Genomic DNA, 17,406 nt, shown 5'->3' with positions numbered 1-17,406 from the left:
CTGCCCGCAGCCTCTGCAACGCCGGTTCGATCCCCGGCTGCTCCCCGGCCACGGAGGAGGGTCCCACATGGCGCGCAGACCTCTCCTGCCGCCCGCTGCTCCCCTCAGCAGTGTGCTTCGGTCCTTCTGCCTGCTCTGCTCCCAGCTCTGGCTCTGGTGAATTGTCTCACCCTCCCGCGCTTCTGACTGTACCCAGTCTTGTATAAATAAATAAATAAATAAATAAATAAATAAATAAATAAATCATTAAAAAAAAAGAATACCTGGCCAAATCTGGCAATGTCTGTTAAAATGACAAATGCCCACTCCCTTTCAGAAATTAGTCCCACAGACATGCCCCCATGTCACGAAGTGATACAGGTCTCCCTTGGGTGGGCATTTGATTGTTCCCAATCATTTGGCCATTGCAATCAGGGCCATGGCAATATTCTTTCACAGTCGAATTAATTTTCACGAAAAAAAACACCCCTTGTTCAGGAAACATAAATTACCAGCATCCCCCTCACACCCACTCTCTGGCCTCTAATGTCACATATATACACATTTTTGAAATTTTTATGGATTTCTACATTGTGTATTCTTTTATTCTTTCTACCTTATCTTTGTGAAAACATCATTCTGTTTTAATTCTCTTCCTAGAATTTAGGTTGTTCCTTGCCTGCCTCCCCTCGCTGAAGGGCAAGTCCCAGACCTTACGGAGCGCATGCCCACCGCAGGAAGTCAACGTGTGTCTTTTGAGTTAGAAAATGAAACAAAGTTGTTAAATAATTTAGAGTACAGGGTTTTGATCTCTGCACGGGGTCAGAAGATAAAAAGCTGGGCTTCAGCAATTTATAGAAAGCCCATGGGGTGAGGAAAACTGCTTGTTGTTCAAGGTGCTTAGGAACCTAGCAGTGCTTCTTACCAAGGGTTCGGGCGATAGAATCAGCCTGGAGAATCAGAACCTCTAGCAAATCTAGCCTGTTCCAAATAAAATGTGAGTTCTAGAATTACCTGCTCAGTATATAAACCTAAGGCTGAGAAGCCAACCCTCAAATGCGTCTAGAACTGCCCTGTAGCTTCTACTACTCAAGGCCCACCTTCCTGGCAAGGTGAGCAAAGCAACACATACCTGAGAGATGCAACAAGAGTTATAATCCCAAAGAACAAAGGTACCGTCTTTAAACACCCAAAAAGCTGTTCTGGAGCAGAGCTACCTATGTGATATGTGTAACTTCAAGAGCAAAGCAATGAGGTAGTTACAGGAAGCAAAACAGGACATTTTACTCTCAGAGCCAGTCAGGAACAGGAGAGGCTTCCTCAGAAGGAAGTGAGCCAGCCAACAGCCAGGAAGAGCCATGTAGAAGTTGCACAGGCCTTGAGGCTTTGGACTTGGTAACTCCTAAGATCTGCTTCAACTTTATGAATCTAGATTCCAGAATGTTAGAATGTCTGAAAGCTTTTTCTTGATAACCACCCTTTCATCCCAAGTAACTCACCCACTGAGTAGCCTGTGTAGACAACCCTAAGTCTCTCTTCTTGCCAATATTATGAGTATAGGGTCACATATTCTGGTCCCCAAAGGACCAGAATCCTGGCAGCAGGAGACTTGAAGCAAATATGACAGAATATAATCAATGGTTTGTTATTAGTCTCTATATTTTCCTGTATCTTTTACATTTCTCCATTAAAGAAGCCTCTCCCCCTCCCCGCCCCAGGGTATTAGGAATCAGAAGGAAGTCATCTTGTCCAGAGCCTCACCTAAGCTGAGGTCACTGAGCCCCTGCTGGGGACAGAGGGAGACCAAGGTCAGACTCCAGAATCCCACCCCCAAGGTGAGCTTCCTATCCCAGACATTAACACCAGGAAAGGTAAAAGTAAATTTTATCAGCACCCAAAGGTGGCAGCCAGGTCACCTGCAGCCTGGCCTGCAGTGTGCCCATCCTCCTGGCTGGAGGAACTTGCTCCTGAAATCACTGAAGCAACCAAAATCTTCCAGGGACTTAAAGTACTGACAGGGCTGGAAGGGCTGAGTCTTGGGGTGCTTTTAGGGCCTCAGCTCCCCTAGGCCCTCAGATCCAGGTGGCTCTAGAAAACCCTATCACTTCCCCCAAAGACTGAAATTCAGCCTGCCCATACCCATCTATATCCCCCATAGAGAGCCACTGAACCTCGGGCTAGGAACAGAACTGGAGGGAAGCAGGGCCCAGGGTAGCAGGTAAAGTGGCCAAAAACCATGACTGGAAAATTTATGATATGGGGGCCTGGAGCCAAGCTAGGTACCAGGGCCTAGGTTAATCCCAACTCCTCTCCATCAGAGGCCTCAGATCACTAGATGCTAAGAGTACTGGAGCCCACCATAGCCAAACTGGGAAGCAGCTTCTGAGCAGGGACTGTTCTGGAGCAATTTCCAAGAGCAGTGAGCTGACAGGGCAAAAGCCCAAAGGGGCACAGTCCCTCTGACATCCCCAAGATGTCAGTGGGGAATAATACTGGGGAAAGCAAACAAGGGGAGATAAGCAGAAAAGATGTAATTTGAAAACAATCCTAGCCTAAAATATATCTGCTACCAATACACTCAGTGCCCGGAAGTCCTTCTTTGAATAAAGACATTGCAGAACTTTGCTAAAATGCTACCCCAGCTAAGAGAAACACATGCATTCAACTCAACGTGCATCTGACAGCTTCTATTCTGTGTCCAGTAAGGGAGAAAGACATTCATTATCCGGGAAAGGAAAGGCATACAAAGATGTCAGAATGGAGGATTCTGAAGGATGAAAGCAAGATTGACACCCAGACTGGCAAGGAGAGGGACATGACAAGGTCCCTTACCTCATAGAGCAGCAGTAAATAAACAAGTAAATATGGTTTTTGAGGTAACTAAAAACTGTTGTACACGCTATGAAGGAACTAACAGACCGTTGCTGTGGAGGAGACTGGGGTGCACTCCAGGTTTGGCAGGGAGGGCCTCTCTGAATGGGTTAATTTTAAGGTAAGATGTGAAGGATGAAAAAAGCCAGCCAGAGGAAGAGCCAGGGAAAGAATATTCCAAGCAGAAGGAATAGTAAAAACAAAAAAGTAAGGCATGAGGCAGAAAGAGCTTGGTTTGTTTGATGCCCTGTCACAATGCTAGGGCAGCTTGACAAGGTGAGGTTAGACAGGTAGGCAGGGGCCAGACCACCAAGAGTGAAATACACTGTGGCAGGAACTCTGGACTTTACTGCAAGTACAGTGTAAAAGCTCTTAGGGCAGGAGATTACATGGTCTGAATTAATTATGCTCACTCTGGCTGCCACATTGAGAATGGACTAGAAGGGGCATGAGATGCCACAGGGAGAGCAATGAGGAGCCTGTCTGTGTCCAGCCAGGTGAAAGAGGAGGGCACAGGACAGAGAGAGGCACTGAAGACAGAGGGGCTGGGGAGCACGAACCCAAACTCTAAGGCAAGAGGAGCCACACAGGCTATGGTTGGGCCGTGGGGCATAAAGGAAGGGGAGACTGGACAGAACAGTTGGGCCTGAACTGTGAAGGGCTTCAAAAGCCAGATTAGGACTTGGTGCTTTATCCTGCAGGAGCTGGGGAGCCATCAAAGGCATTTTTATTTTTATTTATTTTTTTCATCAAAGAGCTCTGAGTAAGGGCATTTGACAGTGTGGTGAGATTTATGTGTTCATAAGATCCCTGCGGCAGCTGTGTGGAGGATGGACTGAAGGGGCGAGACCGGTGGCAGGAAGACTTACTTAGGAGGAGGCTTCCAGAGTGGTCCAAATTCGAGGTGGTGAGGCCCAAAGAGGGGCCCTCCACCCTGGCACCCTGGGGGTGGTTGGGCCCTTTTGTCCGACGTTTGCCCCTCCTGGGGCCCTGGGCAGCTGCAGAGGGCTTGAGTGGGCCCCAGCTCTGATGCTTCCAGCAGAAAATAGGATGAGGGCAGCCAAAAGGCATCAAGGCTGTTTATCCGGAGGAGAGACGCCTCAGCATGGATTTATGGCTGAAAGGTTACTAGGGACCAGCTGTCCCCCATCCTCACAAAGGGCAAACAAAGGAGGGGACTATGGCCTCAGCTGCAGCAAGAGGGAGGGAGGTGAGACACACAAGGGGCATCCAAGAATGAACGGGCCCTGGAGTGCTCATGTAAGCCAACTGTCCCACTGAACAGTGAGGGAAACTGAGGCACAGAGAGGGAGGGCAGGTCCTTTCCCAAGGTCATGTAGTGAATTAAAGATACAACTAGACCCCAGGGACCTCCCAGAGTATGCCCCAAAATACCTGAGGTTGCCCCTGAAGAATCTGGGATGTGGCTGACCAGGGTGAAATGTGCATGTATGCAGCCCCCCTTGAGACAGAAGGCCAGACAAAAAGACAGTGCTGGGGCCTCCCGGTGGTGCAAAGGGTAAAGTCTCAGCGCTATGATGCTATCGGCAGCCACTGCAGCGCAAGTTCGATCTCCAGACGGGGAGCAACCCATATGGCGCAGAAGACCTCTCCTCTCTCACCAGCTGCTGCCCTCAGCAGTGTATTTCAGTACATCCACCTGTTCTGCTCCCCACTCTATCTCTGGTGAGTCCTCTCCTTGCCCCACATCTCTGGCCTGCACCCCAGCTCTTGTATACAGAAATAAATAAATCTTTAAAAAAAAAAAAAAAAAAGACTAGTCCTGGACTGACGTGGTCAGGGTCTCTGATTGGCTACATCCTTGAGTTCAACCTTTGTCATAGGCCCTCGTTGTCTCAAAAACTTTGTGTTGCCCCCCAACCCCAATCAGTCTCACCATTTTTGGAATTTGGTAGAGTCTCGTAACTTTCAAGAGTCTTAGTGTTTCTGTGTCACCCTGTATTCTCTACCCTCCCTGTGTTGGCCTCTGACTCAGTCTCTCTTGAGCTGAGCTGGGCTAACCTTCCATCCCCAGTGGGCCCTCACTGGTAAAGTGCCCCCATGTAGACAGTGTTTGGGCGCGGTGCCCAGGGCTGGGACAGGTGATAGCAGCTGTGGATCTAACTATAGTTCCCTTGCCCTTCAATTGTTCCCAACTTCAAACAATGGTTGGGCCCTGGATTAGAGACACCCCCACCAACTCTGCTGAAATGGATCCCAGGGGGCAGAGGATGAGGCTCATGAGGGCCACATGGTGATCTCATAAATGTCTACCTCTGTGGATGCCCATATTCCCACCTATAGTTCTGCGGCTGCAAGGAAAATCAAGCAAACAAACAAAAACTTCAGCCCTAATAACTGAATTCTCCATTACCACATTCACTTTAAAATACTATGTAAAACTTCAATAAAAGGTAGCAAACCTCTCCGGTCAAGGCACTAACACATGAACAACCGCATTTCTTTAACATTTTCCAAAGAGAACACCACCAATTTTCTTTACAAAAAATTAGAAAACCAGGCTTGGAAAACTAGACATTTGGGTAATAACAAACACTCGAGAATGGTCAAAACAAATATTTCATATCATTTAAAATCACATACTCCTTCAAAACTTAGCTATTTACAAAACTGGAAATTTACAGAATCTGATGAGACATGAGATAAACAAACCTCAAATACTTAAATCCACCCTATCACTCCAACAATACAATCTTTTGCAAATAATTTTACTTTAAAAGATTTGTTTATGTTTTCAGTCCACCTAGGAGGTTGTGCGGATGAGAGAAGGCGTGTGGGCGTGAACAGCAGGTCTCTAGGTGAGCATGTGAATGGATGTGATGTGGGCTGGGTTGCCTTTCTCCTGCCTCAGGTGACAGAGGTGCCGGGATGCCAGATCCATGAGGGCAGATACTTGGTCTTTTCTTCTTCTCCACTGTATCCCAGCCTGAGCCTGGCCATGGCAAATGCTGATACATTTCTTATGTCTGCCCTTAGGAAGAGCGCGGGGGCATGCTGTGTAATACGACTCAAGTGTGAGAGGTAGTACAGAGTTGCTGAAGAACACCTTATTTAAAGCTAGATTGCCTGGGATTGACTGCTGGCTCTGCCAGTTTGCAGCTATGAAATCTTAGAAAATTACTTAACCTCTTAACAATAGAGATTCAGAGAAAGTACCCAACACATAGGGTTGTGATGAGCCTTATATAAACTGAAACAGGCACTGGTGTCTGGCACTTAATGGAGACAATAAATTACTGTTAGCATTTCCAAGATGTATCATTATGTGGAGAGAGAAAGAGAGAGAGACACAGAGAGAGAGAGAGACAGACAGACAGACAGGAGAGGGAGAGAAGAAAGTATGGGGTCTATTCTTACACATGCAAAAATGGAGCAAGAAGAGCTGTGTGTCTGTCTGCTTTCCCATGGAAAACCTACCCTTGGAAGATAGTAACCAGAAGCTGGTGAGTGTGGTTGCCTTTACCAGAAAGGGCTCAGGAAGGGAGAAGACTGATTTTTTTCCCCTTGAATACCCATCTAAATTTTTGTATGTTTGAAGATGGCTATGTCACCTATTTCTCAAGTGTTTGATAACTGAGTAGGTCACTTCCAACATGATCCTTGAAAAAGCAAGCCCTATTCTGCCAGTGTGAGGGAACTCAGCTCCAAATCCCTGGTTCATCTTCCTTTTCTGCAGCCCAATAGCTGATAAGACAGCGTCCAGAGCAAACGGTCGGCCAGAGGAGGCTTCCCAGTTTCCAGGCCACACAGCAGAGGGGTGGGGTGAGGGTGGGGGGTGGAAACAGGTTCCTGCTTCTGGGCTCAGCCCTCAACTCTTCAGCGCAAACTATTCTTAGAGCCCAGATAATGCCAGCAGTTGCTGCTGCTCATATTAGCTTCCAGAATCACTCAACCTTGAGAGGCCCAGTGCTGCTCCCACCCCTTCGCTGCTGGCCTCCCTGCCAGGTATGGGCATCCTGCTGGCTTTGTCCTCTGTACTACACAGCTACACACATTCCAGCACCACAGGTAGGCAAGAAGACTGGGTGGTGGGCCCCTCTAAAACTCCCCATGCCAGGCAATGGGGTGGGATAGGAAGGGCTGAAAGCAACAAGCGAAAGTGTCCCTCTATGGGTCACCACCCTGATAGCGCAACCCTAGGCTCCAACTATGCTCAGAATATGAATGAAAGGTATGGGGGCAATGGATATGGGCTGGCCAAGGGAGCTGAGGTAAGGGGAGAGTAGAAACAGTGGCAGAGAGGGGCCTGGGAGGGCCAAACGAGGGAAGTGGGAGCAAGTCAAAAATAGAAGGTCTGGGGAAAAGATGGTCAAAGAGGGTCTAACAGTATTCGCTCTAGAGTCAGACTAACAGCTTCATCCCCTTAGCCCTATGTGGTCTGGAACTCTTTTCCCTGCAGAACTTCAATTTCTATCATAAAATAGGCTTAATCTTATTCCATTGGGTTGTTGTGCTGAGTCAATGAAATAAGTATATAAAGAGTTTAGCCTATACTTAACATACAGAAACACTGTAAATGTCTGCTGAGGTTATCATTAGCTTCTTACAAATAGGCAATGTTTCTTTTTCAGCTCTATAGCTGCAGGGACTAGATTGAGCCTGAGTTGTGCACTTAACACTGCTCTTCAAATCCCTGCTGTCATTTACAATCTAAGTGACCATGAACAAGTTATTTATCCTCCCCAAGGCTTGGGTGGGTTCCTTCTCTGCAGAGTACCTGCCTTATAATGTTGCTGAAACAAATGAACCCAAGTGCATAGGCCACTATCAGAAGTCAACCAGGTGAATGTGTGAACTGTAGCTACGTGTTGGAGGACAGTGTGGTGGGGAAGTCTTAGTTCTGCCACTATGGATTTTGACACAGTGCCCAGGAAGTCAACATTCTGGAAGAGCCATACATGGCCATACCATGGGAGAAAAGTCCCAGGATCTTTTAAGACCACAGCTACCCTACCCCAAAGCCTAGATTCTCCCTCTCAGGATCAGAATAGGGTTGCCCTAGCCCAGGTCAGCTTCCCATTTAATTGAGTACAACAAACTCTCTGAAGCCCCCCAGACTGGAACTAGTACTGAGCTGGCACCTAAGTTTAGGACCCCATCTGGCTCAGTGGCACCAGTGGTTAATAACAGTTGACAGAGGGCCTCCCAGGAGAGGGGCACTTAGCTCAACCTGGGGGAGTGGAAATGAGGGAAGCATGTTTGTCTTTCCCAAAAGATCAATTAAAGGTGAAGTGGGAGGGTGGTGGTTTGTGATTCTACTCTTGCCCTTGTGGTCACGGACGGTCAGGTCAAGAGGCAAAGATCAGAGAGCACTCAAAGAGTTAAGCTTGGAAATCCAGCCAGTGAATCCACCCTGCGTGTACTGAGGTAGTCAATATATTGAGGTGATGCTGCTCTTTATGTCTCAGGCATTAACTGCCCATCTCTCTGTGAAGCTGGGCCTCGTGAATTTAAGGACAAGAGGGCCTCCTTAAGCACAGCCCTAAGGATTTTTTCTATGGGCTGAAAATACTGTTCTTACAAATATCTTTATTGTTCTATCTAATACTCTGAGTCTTATATTTCATTTCTTTTTTTTAAAAATATTTATTTGTTTATTTATATAAGCACTGGGTACAGTCAGAAGCGTGGGAGGGTGAGAGAACTCACCAGAGCCAGAGCAGGGAGCAGAGCAGGCAGAAGGACCGAAGTACACTGCTGAGGGGAGCAGCGGGCGGCAGGAGAGGTCTGTGCGCCATGTGGGACCCTCCTCGGGGGGCCGGGGAGCAGGCGGGCATCGAACCAGCGCAGCAGAAGCTGCGGGCAGCTTCGCAACCCAGCGCTCAACCACTGCGCCACCAGGGAGGCCCTTATATTTCATTTCTAATTGAAAATTTTATTGAGACAATTATATATTCCAATGCAATCCTAACAAAGAGATACCCTATATTAACACTGAGTCAATCGCCCGGAGCTTATTCAGTTTTTTATATTGCGCGCGTGTGTGTGTGTGTGTGTGTGTATTACATTCTACACAATTTTATTACCTGTGTATGTTCATGGAGCATCTGCCTATAGAACCATCCACTAATCCATGGCCTGGCCCTTCCCACTCCCCAGACTCCCCAGACTCATATCAGGCAGCTCCACCTTCTCAAGATTCCCCTCTAGATAGACTGACCTTCCATCTGAGGGTTTACACACCACCAAGCTCCTTTCTGCCTCAGGAACTTTGCCTCTGCTATTCCCTCTACCTGGGATACTCCTTCCTCAAACTAGGGCATGGCTACCTATTTCTTGTTCTTCAAGTCTTAGCTCTACCTTACTACCACCTCCTCAAAGAGGCCTCCTTTAACTGCTCTAGTAGGTCCCTTCTATAAATGGTATCTTTCTCTTTGGTATCACGTGTCCCAATTTTTAAGTTTATAATATTTATTGGTAAGTTTGTTTATTTTCATCTGTCTCCCCAACAAGACTTGGTCTTTCTTGAGACCTGGGAATAGGAAGCTCCCACTCTGCAGGTTTAGCAGCCAGCACAGGACTTGATACAGAAAAGGTTCCCAAGAGTGCCTGCTGAGTGAGCCGTGTCCACTGGGCACCTGCCTCTCAAGAACATCTTCCCCAGGGGCATCTCCCTGTGCCCCTGCTGTCTGCCCCATGCCCAGCCCAATAGATATCATGACTTGTATTTCTCTCCCACCCTAGTCTAAGCAAGTTATTTCCTTTCTTTGCCCTTCTGTGTTCACAAGCTGGGCCAACAATACAAGGACAGTGCTTAAGCAGTCTGGAGTCAAACTGCTTGAGTGCAAACACTCAGTCTTTTGATCCTCTGTTCCTGATCTGTAAAGCAGGAATAACAACACCTACTTCATACAGAATTAGGTGAAATAATCATATAAAAAAAAGCACAGTGCCTCACACACAGTGTTCAATATACAATCATTACTTTCATCATTATCATCACCATCAACTCAGTAAAACAAGGAAAGTACATACCCCAAAAATACAGGGGCCATAAGGTCACCTAGAATGATGGGGCCCCCTATTCTCATCTGTACACAATTCCTCTGGCTTCTCTTTCTCCAATCCCCTTTTTTCTTGGTAAAAGCTCAGGGAGATGGAAGGGCTGAGCTCTCCCTGGGGAAAGGCGCCCATCAACTGCTTTCAAAACCATAATTGCCTTCTCCTTCTTTTAGAGCTGTCAGATGCACAACTAATAACTAGTCCCAGGATCTCCCTACAAAAGGCCATCACAGTCTAGGGGCAGAGCCCTGCCATCCTCCAGCCACAGGCAGAGAAAAGGATTCACGTCTCATCAAAGAGACTCATCTGTTCTGCTTTCATGTATCCATCTATCCAATTATGCAAATATTTACTGAAAAACTATGCTATTCATTTGGGAAATCACAATGAGATATCATTTCACAACTACTATTAGCAGAAACAAAAAAAATTGTCTGACACTACTGAGTCTTGGCGAGGATATAAAACAACAGCAATTCTAACACTGCTGGCAGGAGCAGAAAATTGAAAACCACTTAGAGAAATTTTGTAGTGCCCAGTAAATCTGAATGAGTTCATGAACTTCAACATACTACATAAGGAAGCACATTTTAGACAGTTTACCATTTGTAATAGCAAGATAGCAGAGACAACCAGGAGAAAAGGAGAAAAGATAAATTCACAGGAGAAAAGATAAATAAAATATGATATTTTTTTTAATTTTTTTTCTTTTTTTATAGAGGCATGTTTTATTTATTTATTTGTTTGTTTGTTCGTTTGTTTCGTTTATACATGCACTGGGTACAGTCAGAAGCGCGGGAGGGTGAGAGAATTCACCAGAGCCAGAGCGGGGAGCAGAGCAGGCAGAAGGACCGAAGTACACTGCTGAGGGGAGCAGCGGGCGGCAGGAGAGGTCTGCACACCATGTGGGACCCTCCTCTGGTGGCCGGGGAGCAGCCGGGAATCGAACCAGCGCTGCAGAGGCTGCGGGCAGCTTCGCAACCCAGCGCTCAACCGCTGCGCCACCGGGGAGGCCCTAAAATATGATATTTTAATGCAATGAAACCTCTAGAGCAGTGAAAACAAGTGAACTAGTTACCATTACCAACTTGATAACTCTCCTGAACATAAGACTGAATGAAAAAATCCAGTTGCATAAAAATATATACAATATTTACAATTTACATACAGTCCAAAAAATAGGGAACACAGTATCAGATATCATTTAGGAAAAAAAAACACAGTAAAAGGATGAAAAATACATAGGCTCTCATATAAACACTAACTCAAAATGAATCAGATTTAAATGTAAGAGCAAAAGCTATAAAATTCTTAGAAGACATAGGTATAAACCTTTATGATTTAGATTAGGCCTATGACTTCTTATAAAACTAACAAAGCATAAGCAACCAAATGAAAAATAATTAATTGGGCTTCATTAAAATTAAAAACATTTGTGCTTCAAAGAATCCAAAAAGTCCTACCACAAAATGGAAGAAACTATTTGCAAGTCATATATAAGACAACGGTTTGGTATCCAGAACACATGAAGGATTCTTACAACTCAACAACAGACAAATAATCCAATTTAAAGCCAAAGATTTGAGGCAGCATTTCTCTAAAGAAGATATAGCAATGGCTGGCAACAATCTTGCCCACCTCTTTTTCTTTCTCCTTTACCTAATAAAATTGTCCTTTTAAAATTTCAGAAAAAATATATATTCCAATGGCCAATGAATTCATGAAAACACATTCAACATCATTAGGGAAATACAAATTGAAACCACAATGTGATACCACTTCATACCCACTAGTATACTGATAATCAAATAGACAAGCACTGGGCCTCCCTGGTGGCGCCAGGATTAAAGTCTCAGCACTATCAAGCTATCAGCAGCTACTGTGACAGGAGTTCGATCCCCGACCAGGGAGGTGACCCACATGGCACAGCAGACCTCTCCTGTTTCACCCACTGCTCCCCTCAGCAGTGTATTTCAGTAGATCTGCCTGTTCTGCTCCCCACTCTGTCTGGTGAATCCTCTCACCCACTGCACCTCTGGCCTATAACCCAGTTCTTGGATGCATAAATGAAAAAAAACAAAACAACAAATAGACATGTGTTGGTAAGGGTGTAAAAACAAAGTCTCATATACTGATGTTGAGAATGTGAAATAGTACAGCCACTTTGGAAAATAGTCTGGCAGTTCCTGAGAAGTTAAACATGCGTTACCATGTGACCTAGCAAGTCCACATAAATACTTGTATATGAATGCCCATGGCAATATTACTCATAATAGCAAAGGGTGAAACTACCCAACTCACTATCAGCTGATGGGTGAGCAAAATGTGATGTATTCCCACAATGGAACACTAAGGAATGGAGTACTGGTGCACACTACAACATGAGTGAACCTTGAAAACACCAGTCTAAGTGAAAGAAAAAACCACATATAGGAGTCCATTTATATGAAAAGTCTACAAGAGGCAAATACATAGTGACAGCAAGCAGACTAGTGGTGGGTAGGGGCTGAAGGGAGGCAAGAATGGGGGAATGATTGCTAATGGGTATTCTTTCGGGGATGATGAAATGCTCTGGAATTAGACTGTGCTGACGGAGTCACGTTTTTGTGTTACACTAAAAAACACGGAATCGTACACTTGAAAAGATTAAATTTTATGGTATACGACGTCTTATTTCTCAATAAAAAACTGCATAGGAAAACTCCAAACTCACGAGAGTCTCTGCCTCTGGGGGAGTACAGATGTGGAGAGGGCTTCAGCTATGACAGAATGCTGGGTATATGGGTGTTATCCTAATCTTTACACCTTTCTCAATGTTTCCATAATAAATAAAATTTATAGTATTTACCGAGTGTCAGGCTATCTGGGTGGTGTAACAGTGAATAAAATCACATCTTATCCTGCCCAAAAGCACGTGACTGTGGTTAAGTACAATAGAAAGTGGCAAAGAGGAGCTGTAATTAAGTCATTTCTCCTTTCTGGCTTCTGTCTGTTCATGGGTAAAATGAGAGTTGCTTACAGAAGGTCTTTGAGGACCCTAGGGGCCAAGGAATGTGTGTCCCCCCACAACGTCCAAGAGTCCATAATGCACAGTGAGACCACAGGCCCTACAGTCAGTCCTGGTCATCTATCGCCACAAGTAAAGCCTAATGAGTCTGTCTGTTCTCAGTGAAATAGGGACAGTAACTTCTCCCAGGATTATCTTGGGGGTGTAAATGAGAAAACACATATAAAGCATCGGGGATAGGCCTGGCAAACAGTAAATCCCCAACACCTGGGAGAGTCCCCGCTCTGATTCCACAGGCATTTCCGGAGCAGCACTGCGGGGTCCAGTGCTTGGGACTGGAAGACACAGGAATTCCATTCTGACTGCCCAAGCAGTGGCCCCCTGCCAGGTAGGGAGACAGCCTCGTAAACAACAATACCAAGCAGAGTGATGTCATTGCTAAAAACAGACAACAGTCATGTACACAAATGGAGACTGTGTGATGCAGACTCTGCCACCAAGAGATGTCCCTATCAAGAGGCCTAGTCCAGGCTTGAGAGAGGCCCTCAGAGATTGATGGACAAGGCACAGAATTAAGGGATTGACCTCCATTCACATTGTAGTGCAGGCTTTGTCTTTTTTTTGCCAAATTCAGACCTACAATATTTCCACAAAACCCACAAACAGAGAATGCAATGGATTCAAAAGTCAGATTCAGGAAGCCTGAGCTCATGGCACCTCCTATGGTGCATGTGTGGGAGTACATTGGTTAACAGTACAAATCTGCATGGACTTTAGCAAGTAGGGATACCTTTTCAAGCTTCCAAGTCCCCAGCTATAAAACAAAGATAATAACAGTACTAAGCTCACAGGTTTGTGGCATAAAGTGAGATAACTGTAAAGGCATTAGCCAAGTTTCTGGCACTTAGTTTGCAGAGCAATAAAGATTAGCCATTGTTAAGGGAAAAAACAGGTTCCATTTTGAAAGAGAGAGAGAGAGGTGGCATTCAAAGAGATCAAAAGATCTGCCCATAGTCCCATTGCTAGTTTGTAGAATCAGGATTTGAACCCAGGTCAGAGACATCAAAGGCTCAGTGAATCATGATCTCTCGCTGTTCCAGAATCTTTAGCAGGCTCACTTAGTCCACTAAATAGACTCTATCCTTGCCAGAATGAGGAACCAGCAAAAGCCTGGGGCCAGAGAGAGCTTTGGCAAGTTCCCTAAAGTTGGGTTTAGGAATTGGGCCCTGATTAGGGTCCAAGGAGGTCAGTGAATTCCTCCATATGATATGTGAAAAGCTGTGTCCAATGAAGAGTCTCAAAGAAGTCTGTGACCTCAAAAGCAAGAAGCCAATGACATGACCTCACTTAGCATGTTTTCTTACCTACCCAATGGAGATGTAGTACCTACCCTGAAAGGCCTGAGTGTTGAATGAGGTAATTTATGAAACATGCTTTCACCTAATGCTGGTTTACCCTCCTCCCTCCCCAGCCAATTTCCATCATTCAGCAAATATTACTGAGCATCGACTATGCCCCTCATTCCAGGGGATGGGGATAAAGTGGGGAGCATATAACTGTTTTCATGAAGCTCTCGTGCTAGTGGAGGGAAATAACAAAGTTAATAATTTCAGGTGCTAATAACTTCTATCAAGAAAATACTCAGAATACATGTGATACAGACTGATAGCGAGGGAATGATACCTGAGGAGCAAATATCTGAAGGACAAGGAGTCAGTCATGTCAAGATTAAAAACCAAAGCATCCTGGCAGCCCTCCTGCCTGCCTGTGACTAAGCAGGTACTTCTCTTTTTCTCCTTTTCCTAATAAGCCTGTCCTTTTAAAATGTAAAAAAAAAAAATTTTTTTTAATGAAAAAGAAAACCAAAGCATCCTGACAGAGGGAGCAGGAAGGACAAAACCTCTCAGGAAAAAACCCTTGGTCAAGAGTCCCTCACTCCCAGTCAGTCCCACCATAAATGGGGTTCCCTTGAATAAGTTACATAACTTCTCAGGTTTAGCTGCCACATCCACAAAATGGGAATAAAGACACCTTACCTGCCACATGTGAGAGGACTCAATCAAAGGGCTGTTAAGGTCTGGGATGCTCCCCAAATCTCATCAATGAACACCTTACAGACATCATTTGGCACCCATCTTGGAGAGGGGAACCTGCACAGAAAAATAGCTTCCTTTGTTCCTGATTAACACGGTGGAATTTTCCCTGCCACCCGGGGTCCATTATAGTAACTTTTGCTTCAGACTCTATCTCAGGTACAAAAGCAGACAAAAGAAGGATACTATGGAAATAATCAGGCCCTTATCCATTTCCTTCCCTCAACAAGATAGGAAACCCCTGGCTGTCCGGTAGACAGAATGTTTAAGGAGTTGAAAGTCTCCTGGGCCCTGGGTTGGGCCACTGATTTATAATTAATCACAGCTCTCCCTCTAATCTCTCCCCTTCTCCCCATCTCCTCAATTACTGCTGAGGCACCAGCATCATCTCACATGTTAATTCCCTCCAACCTGCCTCCCAGTACTGTTACCCCACTTCTAAATCACGTGCAACACTGTAACCAGCACCTAACACACAAAACCATGTCTCTTTGCTGCTTAAAACTCTTAGCTCCCCAATGCACAACGCCAAACTCCTTAGCCTGGCACCTAAGGTTCCCTCTCCGAGACTGAACTCCTAACAGCCTGCTCTAAATCCCAGGTCATGCTGAGTAGTAGTACACCACACTCTGAATCGTCTCTGAAACAAGTCTAGCCGCACTCGATTATTTGTCGTTCATTTGCTGTTTCTTTACCTGCTGCTTGGAACACTACCCCTATTTCTGCCTCTAACCTCCACCCCTACTTTCTTCACTACCTACAATTCCTACCCATCTTTTAAGACACGAGCCCCTTCCCCAGAAAAGGTTTACCTGTCTAACTTCTCAATCAGAGGAGAAAGCAGGGGCTGTGTCATATTCACAGTTAACTCCTCAAAGCCTGCACAGATAAATACCAGGTGCTTCAGATTGCGAAGACTATCACAGCCCAGAAAGGAACTGATAAAGCTTGGGTACCAGTGAGGGGGGAGGGGTGCGCCAAGGGATGAGGTGGTACACCTGCATTAAAAAAGATAATAATAATAAAATAAAAAACTGCCCCAGATCATCATGCAAGTGTTATTAGATATTCTTAGACATTCTGGAAAAACCTGGATCCTCCTCAAACGTCCCTAACTTAAAAATTGCTCGAAAAATGAAAACGCTGTCCCTCGGCCGCCAAGCTTCTCCCGCAGCCGTTCCGCATCAGGTGAGATTTTCTGAGACCCCGCTGAGTGGCGAACAGAAGCCTGGTTCCAGCAGCGGCTCTGGGACCCTGCGCGGGTCTCCAGCCCTCCGGGAGCCTCGATCACCACACCTACCCCCATCACCCGTGTGCCCCCAAGGTATGACAGTCCCGTTCTGGGCATCAGTTTCCCCATCTTACATTGGACGTCACCAGCTCTGGCGCCTTACGAGCTAAACAAACCCGCAGCTCCCTGCCGACCCAGCCTGACTCCTCCCCTCCTTCTCAAAGTCCAGCCCGCCTGGATCTAGCCCGCGCAGCCCTAAAGCAAAGTTGCCCTCACACGGACTGGGCCTTCCCGGCCGCCGTCCAGGGGCACCAGCACTGGCCCCGCCCCGCCCGGCTCTTTAAGCCTGTCTGGGGCGGCCCGCGCAGGCGCCCTGCGCCGCATCGAGGCCCCGCCCCCTGGAGTAGCGAGTAGCGGCGCGAGGGGCTTGAGCACCGTGCGCGGCCGGACAACGACCCAGTAGGTTGAGGCGCGGCAACGGCGGCCGTTGAGGGTCACGTTTCCTCGGGAGGAAGGCTATCGCGGAGGGGGTCTGGCCGATTCTTGGCACCTCAGAGGCTGGGAGATGTTGAGCTCCTACCTGTGGTAGAGACCAGGAAACTAGTGAGGGGGCTGGGATGATACGTGTGGATCCTGGATTTTCTAGCTCCTCTAACTTCAGATCGGACCGGTGGCGGGGACACCGTGCCAATGAAACTGGAATTTAAAAAAAAAAAAAAGTGGGGGGAGCAATTAGGACCAAGCTTTGTGCAGGGTGGGAGCCAGCGGGCTCGCGGAGGCAGGCGCGGACAGGAGACCAGGCCCTCACAGGCACTGACCTCGCCCACAGAGTAAAGTCCAACCGATTTCCTTGTGGGCGTTTTAAGGCTTTTGAAACTCTGGCCCCTGTCATTCATTCATTCATCATTCATGCATTTACCATTGAGTAGCAGGAGCTGGAGTTAGAGAAGTGAGTAAGACAAACACGGTTCCTACGGTACAGAGTAGAGGAATGGGCTGTAAAAGCCCCAGATGGGGAAGAACAGGGAGGGCTTCTGAAACGCAGTCCAAAACGCCTGTCTGGAGGGGTGGGTTTTACGAGAGAACAGCAAGTGCCAAGGCCCAGAACAGGGAGACGGGCTAGTGTATCCTGGTCCCCGAAGAGCCCTCGCTCTGCATCTGTGTGGTGCCCAGGGAAGAGATGATGGTGAAGATGATGGAAA

Source organism: Talpa europaea (assembly GCF_964194135.1).
Source record: "Talpa europaea genome assembly, chromosome: 11".
NCBI lineage: Eukaryota > Metazoa > Chordata > Mammalia > Eulipotyphla > Talpidae > Talpa > Talpa europaea.
Note: the sequence above shows the minus strand (reverse complement) of the source record.